The sequence below is a fragment of the Ornithodoros turicata genome, chromosome 4 (assembly GCF_037126465.1).
Source record: "Ornithodoros turicata isolate Travis chromosome 4, ASM3712646v1, whole genome shotgun sequence".
NCBI classification, from domain to species: Eukaryota; Metazoa; Arthropoda; class Arachnida; order Ixodida; family Argasidae; genus Ornithodoros; species Ornithodoros turicata.
The window spans coordinates 62,298,273-62,305,806 of NC_088204.1; the positions used below are offsets into that span (position 1 = coordinate 62,298,273).

At 43.7% G+C, this 7,534-nt stretch overlaps 1 long non-coding RNA gene across 1 annotated transcript; it reads left to right on the forward strand.

Moving 5' to 3' along the window:
• The first annotated feature begins 6,618 nt into the window (after window positions 1–6,618).
• Window positions 6,619–7,002, forward strand: LOC135393291 (uncharacterized). Its single transcript, XR_010422569.1, has 3 exons — window positions 6,619–6,770; window positions 6,832–6,901; window positions 6,977–7,002. It is a non-coding gene; the product is annotated as an uncharacterized LOC135393291 (long non-coding RNA).
• Window positions 7,003–7,534: the final 532 nt, after the last annotated feature.

Sequence of the window (7,534 nt, forward strand, 5' to 3'; positions counted from 1 at the left end):
GTTACATCATTGGCAGGTATCTACAACACACACGCGTGGGAGTAGGCTAAATGGGGCTTCCAGTAACGATGAAGTAAGTCGGAAAGCAATAGAAAGGGGGTCTGCCATTCACATATTAAGCGCACAGGCCACCGCACAGCATTACCGCAACTAAATGAAACCGAATAGCCACGCTTGCTTTGACGGTGCTCTCAACACTGTTCAGAAGACAAAAAAAGAAAAAAGAAATGAAAAGGGAGAAAAAATAAAACAGACAAACCGAGGATCGAACTGCGGAACGTGAAAGTCGGAGCCAACGCCTACGCCACTAGGCCAACAAGCAGAATTGTTATCAACCTCAGGCTGAAGGTACAAAACCCTCGTATGCCACACTGACCCTGTCGTAACTTCTTTTGTCGTGGGAACAAAACTTAAGCGTCCCACAGTTGCGCACAAAGCTGCAAAGCGTAAAAGACAGCTTCACCTTTCATGCCTCACATGGGAATTTTCTGGAGAACTCACTGTTCTGGCCAAGTACGGGGAAAAAAGCACGCCAATGCATTCTGTCCTGAAGCCAACTCGGCGAAAATAAGTCATCCAGGAACAAAGCAGTGGCGCTCTTGCGCTTCCGTTCCACTTGTACAGCATTAAGGGACCTCTCGAAACTAGACCTGTGCGTGGGCTTTTCTTTCTAAAGCTCAGCGTCAACAGAAATTCTAACAAAACCAGGTGGAATGCATTGCTTCAATGGAGGGCAGCGAGTACGCCGGTCAAGCCAACTTTAAGAAGACGTGTCCCGAAATTCTGGGAATTGGACTTCTTACATACTGCGTCATCAATTGTTTCTTACTTGTGCGGTATTATATACTGTGTAGATAAATTACTATAGACCGTTTACAGCAGAGTTATCTGGGCGCCGCCATCTTAGCGCGCGTGACCTTGCGCGCCACTGCTTGCCTTCTCTTTCGGCTGCCTGTTGGCACGGCGCACGTAGTACGGCGGTGCAACCCAGAGACGCTTTCCCCGATTTTAAACTTTTTGCAATGAATTCCGGATGGAAGGATGACACGAAGCTTTGGCCGAAGCTTGAACGGTCAAGTAAGCGCACTTGCTTGATTTAGAGTGATATTTCTGTCCTCGTGCGTCCCACATGATCGGCCCCACTACGCTCGAGTTACTACATATTTCAGCGCTTTCTCTTATTTTGTTGCGCATACGTTACGTTGTGGGTACGTTCATAATGTAATATCATAAGATCGTGATTTCTTGCTTTTTATCGCAAGGGTTGCGGTACAACTACCTGAGAAAGATATATCTTTCTCACATATGCATGTATGCATATATAAGGGCTGTTGTGTTGCCGTTATGAAGTAGCATACTTTTATTGTTGATTTCAGATGTGTGCAACCACATGATCAACGAGCTAGAGGGAGACGGAAAGCCTGCGCTGAACTACAGCGAATTTGCAAAGGGAACGAAGCTGTTTGACAGCGGCCATGTCGGTGTAGTACTGTGCCAGTGCAACGATGGTGTATGAATTTTAAAGGCCGACATCAGGTCGACACAAACAGTGAGCAGAACGTGTAGTACAGAGACTCGCTTCGGGCCCACTTTGGCGGCAACATGCACATGTATAGCGGGTTTGAGCAGCAGGTGTAGTCATATTTGTACACTGCTCATCAAGGTTGTAGAGGGGACAGACAAGGGGCTCACGAGTGCTTCGTGCACTGACAAGGCATGTACACGGAACCGTTCAACTGCAAGGAACGTGACCCCTGCTACTATGGGGGAAGTGTATTCTCACAAGCAGCAGCCGACGCCTACAGCAGAGTTTGGGGCTCACACAGAAATGCTGCGCCACTTTGAGGGTTGCATTACTTACCCTCGCTGGCTTTCCGGCTTTGAAATCCTTCCTCTGAAGATTCCATACCTACTGTTGTCGAATCAGCTTGTTTTTCTCTCTTTGTGGAAACCCGTGTATTGCACATCGAACGCGGGCAGTCTTTGTATAGCCACGGCTCGTGAGTTTAACAAACAGCTTCGTTCCACACGATCAGATCTCTCTCACAGTTTCTACACGCAATCACGGAACAAGTCTTTTCTCTGCTTTTCCAGATTTTGCACAGCGGCAAGAAAAGTCGGAAGCACTCACATAGGCAATGGCACACATGCACTCGCAGAAGGCAAGCAATGGCGTGGCTACTGTGGCGCCATCTATTAGCGCCCGAAGCAACTGGCTGCTGTAAACGGTCTATAAAGAGTGTTCAAAACATTAACTACCTATTTTACTTTGGTGACATGAAAATAGATATTTGACAAAATTTTCTATAATCAAGACACATTATTATGAATATTCTATGTGACAACTCTAAAGACCGACCCTGAAAGACTACGGGAACACGGAGGGACGACACAAACACAAAAGAAGCTAAAATCTATAACAAAGGACACCACATTTAGTTAAAGAGGTAATCTTAATCAACACGATTACAATCAAAATTACAAGTTTCATATAAAAAGTCTGAGACGTGATCACTATCATTGTGACACTAACAATTTCCACATTATCATATAGCGGAGACTTTCTTATTAAGTGCTGTAAGGAATTTCGAGCACAATAGGGAAGCTAAGTTGCATATGCTTTGTTCCAACACGACACAACTTTTAAGTGAATAGCATAGACGTAAGGAAAGAATTCGATTCATCACAACACAATGAATAGCTCGCATTATATGAGAAACAAAACCGACGACTCCTCCAACACGTAAACAACAGTTACAGGTAGGGAAATAATAGCGAAACAATCTATCAAAATGAGAAATATTACAAATTTAATAATTCAAACTAACTAGCATGGACTTAAGGATGAAGAACAGAGGAAAACAATCAGTAACTAGCACCAATAGAGAACAGGCAACGATATCAGAGCGAACCAGATTCTCAGAGCAAAACCGCATTCTCCAACACGCAAACAACACAGGAAAATGATCCATCATTTGAACCAGCATAAATCATCCTCGTGATCTAATCTAATAGAACACTATACAATTTTGATTCGAACAGACACTACAAACCTTACATTGATGGAGGTATCCAACACACAGAAAATAGATATGCTACAAAGAGAAAAAAACCGAGCCAGCTATGTTTCGCTTTTCCCACCTTTTCCTCAAAGCGGGGAGACATTCTCTCTCTCTCTCTATACAGCCAAAGCAAAGAAACTGCGCATGCTTTGTCACTCCAAGGGGTGGGGGACTCACTCTCTTACACATTCCATTTCCTTCTTTCCTCAAACGGGGATTTTCTCATGGCCAACCAGGTTTGTACAGCGTCGATATCTTTTATTGTACAATTATCGTAAATAGATGCTAGCAGTATTCAATTCTGAGGAACACAACAAGAATTCTATCAAAACAATCAATAGCCAACAAAATCTAAGAACAGACCTCAACATCAGAGCAAACCAGTTTTAGATAAGCATTTTTAAGTAAGTGAGAAATATTATGCTAACATCGTAACATAACATCGTAACATAAAAAACGAGAAACACTACAAATTTAATAAATTCAAACTGACTAGCGCAAATTTAAGAAAATAATTTGATTCTGAAGAACAGAGGAAAACAACCAAATAGCTAGCACTAATGGAGAACCGTCAACAATATCACAGCGAACCGGTTTCTCTAAGCGGCACATTCTCCAACACGTAAACAACAAAGGAAAATAATGTGTCATTTGAAGCACCATAAAATCATCCTCGCAATGCAAGCAACGCGAACACCATGAAATGCAATTTTCATTCTAACAGACACTATAAACGTTACTTTGATGGGGGTATCCACACTAATAGACAGAAAATACGTACGACACAATAACGAACCGTGGCGAGTTATCTCCAGCTTTTTCATCCTTGAGTCCAGGCGGGGATCACTATCTTTTCACATTCTTTCCTTGAAACGGGAGTCTTTCTTCAAAGCGGAGGACAAGTCGGCTAAGTTTGTACAGAGGCGATATATTTTTATTGAACATATAGAGAAAGTCCAAATTATTCAATGATAGAAACAATACTCAATCAAAAAACGAGAAAAAAAAATAATTACATCAATTTTTTTATGACAACTTTGCGACAGAAAGTTCTACACGAAGAAGCCACAAACAAACAGCACACGTTTTTTTTTCTTACAAATGAAATATTTTTGTAAATCAATTTTCATAATTCTCTTGGCGACACGGGTGGGATATTAATAACATTCTAAACCCGATAACATAACAAATTTTTGATCAATAAAATGAGCCAAGATATGCATTAATTAAGCGTAGAAGCACACTAGAAAACAGAACAAACAAGGAAACATCAGCGAAGAGATGGACGGATTTTGCACTCGTTACCATAAGTCACGAGAAGCTGCTTCGAAAAAGAAGAGCTGCGAAGTGATTCCATTATCACTGCATTTCAATACGTCCTAGAAATGGTTATGTTCGGAGATATGGTACAAATTAGGGAATTGAAGGTACGAGAATTTGTATGTCGAATCTACAATAGTTATAAAAATATCTGCACATCAACATCGGAAGGAACACCGGGATTGATGGCGGAGTTTTTGAGGTCGACTAACGAAGAATTGAACTACTCAGCACCAGATGTAATCGTACGCAAGACGCGATGATGAATTTCTAGCACAATCCCCAATTGGCACGCTTTCTGGCGCCGTCAGTATTCGGCTCAGTTTGGACGACAAAAAATCGGCCGTTCAAACTCATGCGACTGCCTACACCACCGACTGGATGCACGTGCACTGCTGCAGATGACAAAGGTGTTGTATATGGAATGTCTAATCCTTAGCGACGCTCACCTAGGTGGTGGTGATGATGGTGAAAGGGCTTGCCGTTGTCGGCCTCACGTATGAGGAACCTCATACACCGCTCACCTAGGAGGAATGTATATCACGAGCCCTGGCCAATCTTCCTCGGCGCATTAGGGCCAATGGACGAGGAGGAGGGAGAAGAAGAAGAAAGAATGCATGAGGGCCTCCACCCTCCAGTAACCCCTGGCCCTGAGGTCATCCTCTTTTGGGGAATTTGGGGTCAGCGCATCGTTGGTCACTGTTTTGTGAGCAAACGTTTTTGGAGAACAGGAAAATTTCCAATAAAGTGCACTAGTGACACTGTGTATGCAAGATTTCTGAACACGTATTACACCTTTTAGACTATATTATAATACATGTAATACTTCAATTTTCAGATCCTCATCAGCTCGATGTCTTTCTAAAGCTTGGTAAAGTTAATCGGTTAAAAGCTTCCAGAAATATTTGTGTACAATCCTTCGACAAAACCACATCAAGTTGGTGTGTACGCGAGGAGGAGGGAGAAAAACGGCTCTCAATAAGCACTCTTGCCGTTTCTAAGAGACTATCATAGCGGCACCTGATAACTTGCATCCTCAATGAACTACCCTAAAAGAATTATGAACTGATACTCATGCCGATTAAATCTAGAACTGGCAGCTTAAAGTCTCTCATGATCCACATGGAAGTACTGCGAACAAATAAGTTGCTATGATCACAGGAGACGCGCACTCAATTTTATCGCTTAACTTGATCTTCTACGACGTCCACGCACAGAGCTGACTACCAATGCTAAGACACAAAACAAGATTCGTCACTGGATATGATTTCCATCAAGTCCTTCCTCATTCAGGATATGTGCTCCAGTGCAAGCAACACTCATAAATGTTTTGGTTGGTGGTTAGCATCCCAGCAAACACACATGATTCCCAGATCATCCCGTTTTCATCTCACGGCCTCATCGGGATGAGTTGATACATGCGTCGTCCCCCAGATCTCCGGAAGCCAGCAATAGGAAATCGTCCCATATTCATCCCTGTGAGAGCTGCCTGCGAGAATGCAGACGCCGCGAACCCTTCGCGTCTCCAGCTGCGCTTGCACGGTACGCAACTGCGGCTGCATTTCGTAACGTTACTACGTGATCCTTAATATGGTCGTTACCGAACACGATGTAAAATTTATCAATTTCATTCTTCATATTTACGCATGGCACATCCAGTATTTTGTGGTTTTAATAAGATACGCGACTTGCGCGGCTTCTAGGCGGCCAGTGGGAGCGATATTCAAACGTTCAAACCGTTAGCAAGCTGGTCCGGGTTGCAGGATGGAGGTGTTGTGGTGTGATGTTACAATTGTGAGCGAGTTGTGCGTTGTGTTGTGAGTTGTGTGAGCTAGTTGAATTGTGTTCATTTGTTTGACTGCTTGTGAGTGTAGCTGGGAGAAAAGACACCACTCTGGAACCAGACAGTACGCTGAGGTGCCAAAAAAATGTGGATGCCATCACGCACATCTCGACGAAATGTCAGTGTCCCCGTGAGTGAGAGCCTGCAAGCAATACGTTCCGTAAGGTACAGCGGCGAAACTAACAATGTGACGGGAACGAGGGTAGCCGGTACCCTCAGTCAGGGCACGATAATACGAGTAACAGCGGTCCAATGCTCTTGGAACACGGCGCGTTTCTATCACGCAATTCTCAAACAAGTGGTTCGCATGTCACGGACATTTATGAAGACGCTTCCGATGAAGGTATAGAAGGAGAAGTACATGTGTTACACCAGCGAGGGTCACATATGGTTCATTTGAGCAACGCATTTGAGCAACGCAAGGCGTTACCGATGGCAAAGTGTCGATGACTAAAGTGCATGGACGCTTGTACAGATGTTCAGTCAGAGGTGCAATTCTGAAGGACACTCTCCACTAACATGCATGGACTTGAGCGACGTTCAAGGTAAATTAATCTATATTACCACAATTTAGGAAGCGTAGAGTCAGTACATTTTTCTTTGTAGAAAATTCTGTCACGCCAACTTCTGCAGCATGACTGTTCTCCCGCACTGAAAGACCTCCCTTGTATGTCAAGTGAGTCATTGTTACAGAACATGGTCACTCTTTGTTGAAAATAGGAGAAATGCTATCACGCTGTCTCTGCTGCAGCGTCAAAAATCGCAGACCAATCCAAGATGTGCCGCCTCCACCCACTTGGCAACCTTATTCTCACTGTATGATTCATTCCAGTATTTCATGGCCTTGCATTGAACGTGTTGTACTTTAACGCTGGTAAAATTAAGACATTCATCATGCAGTGAATGAAGCTGGGCATCCGGACCCTGAATTTCCCATCGGGGTACGCAGAAGTACGCAGAAATTTCCAGCCATACAAAACGCTTTCGAACATGCTTTCAGCATGGTTGGCAAACCAATCCAACCTAAATTTCAAAACCGCTGGATGACCTTGACACTTTATGCGCTTCATATCGCTTTCGACATTGTCACACAGAGTCCCACACAGTCCGCCAAGTATACAACGATGCAATGGCAGACGTGGGAAATGAATGAGCGTCTACTTCAGCCAGTGGGGCAGTCAGCCCCGCTGTCTCAGTCCCAGCGAATAAGGCAACCAGACGCACACAACTTCACAGTATGGTATGCCACTAGAGATTCTCCCAAACGATATTGTGATGCGTTGACTGTTGTATGGTGAAATAACTGCAA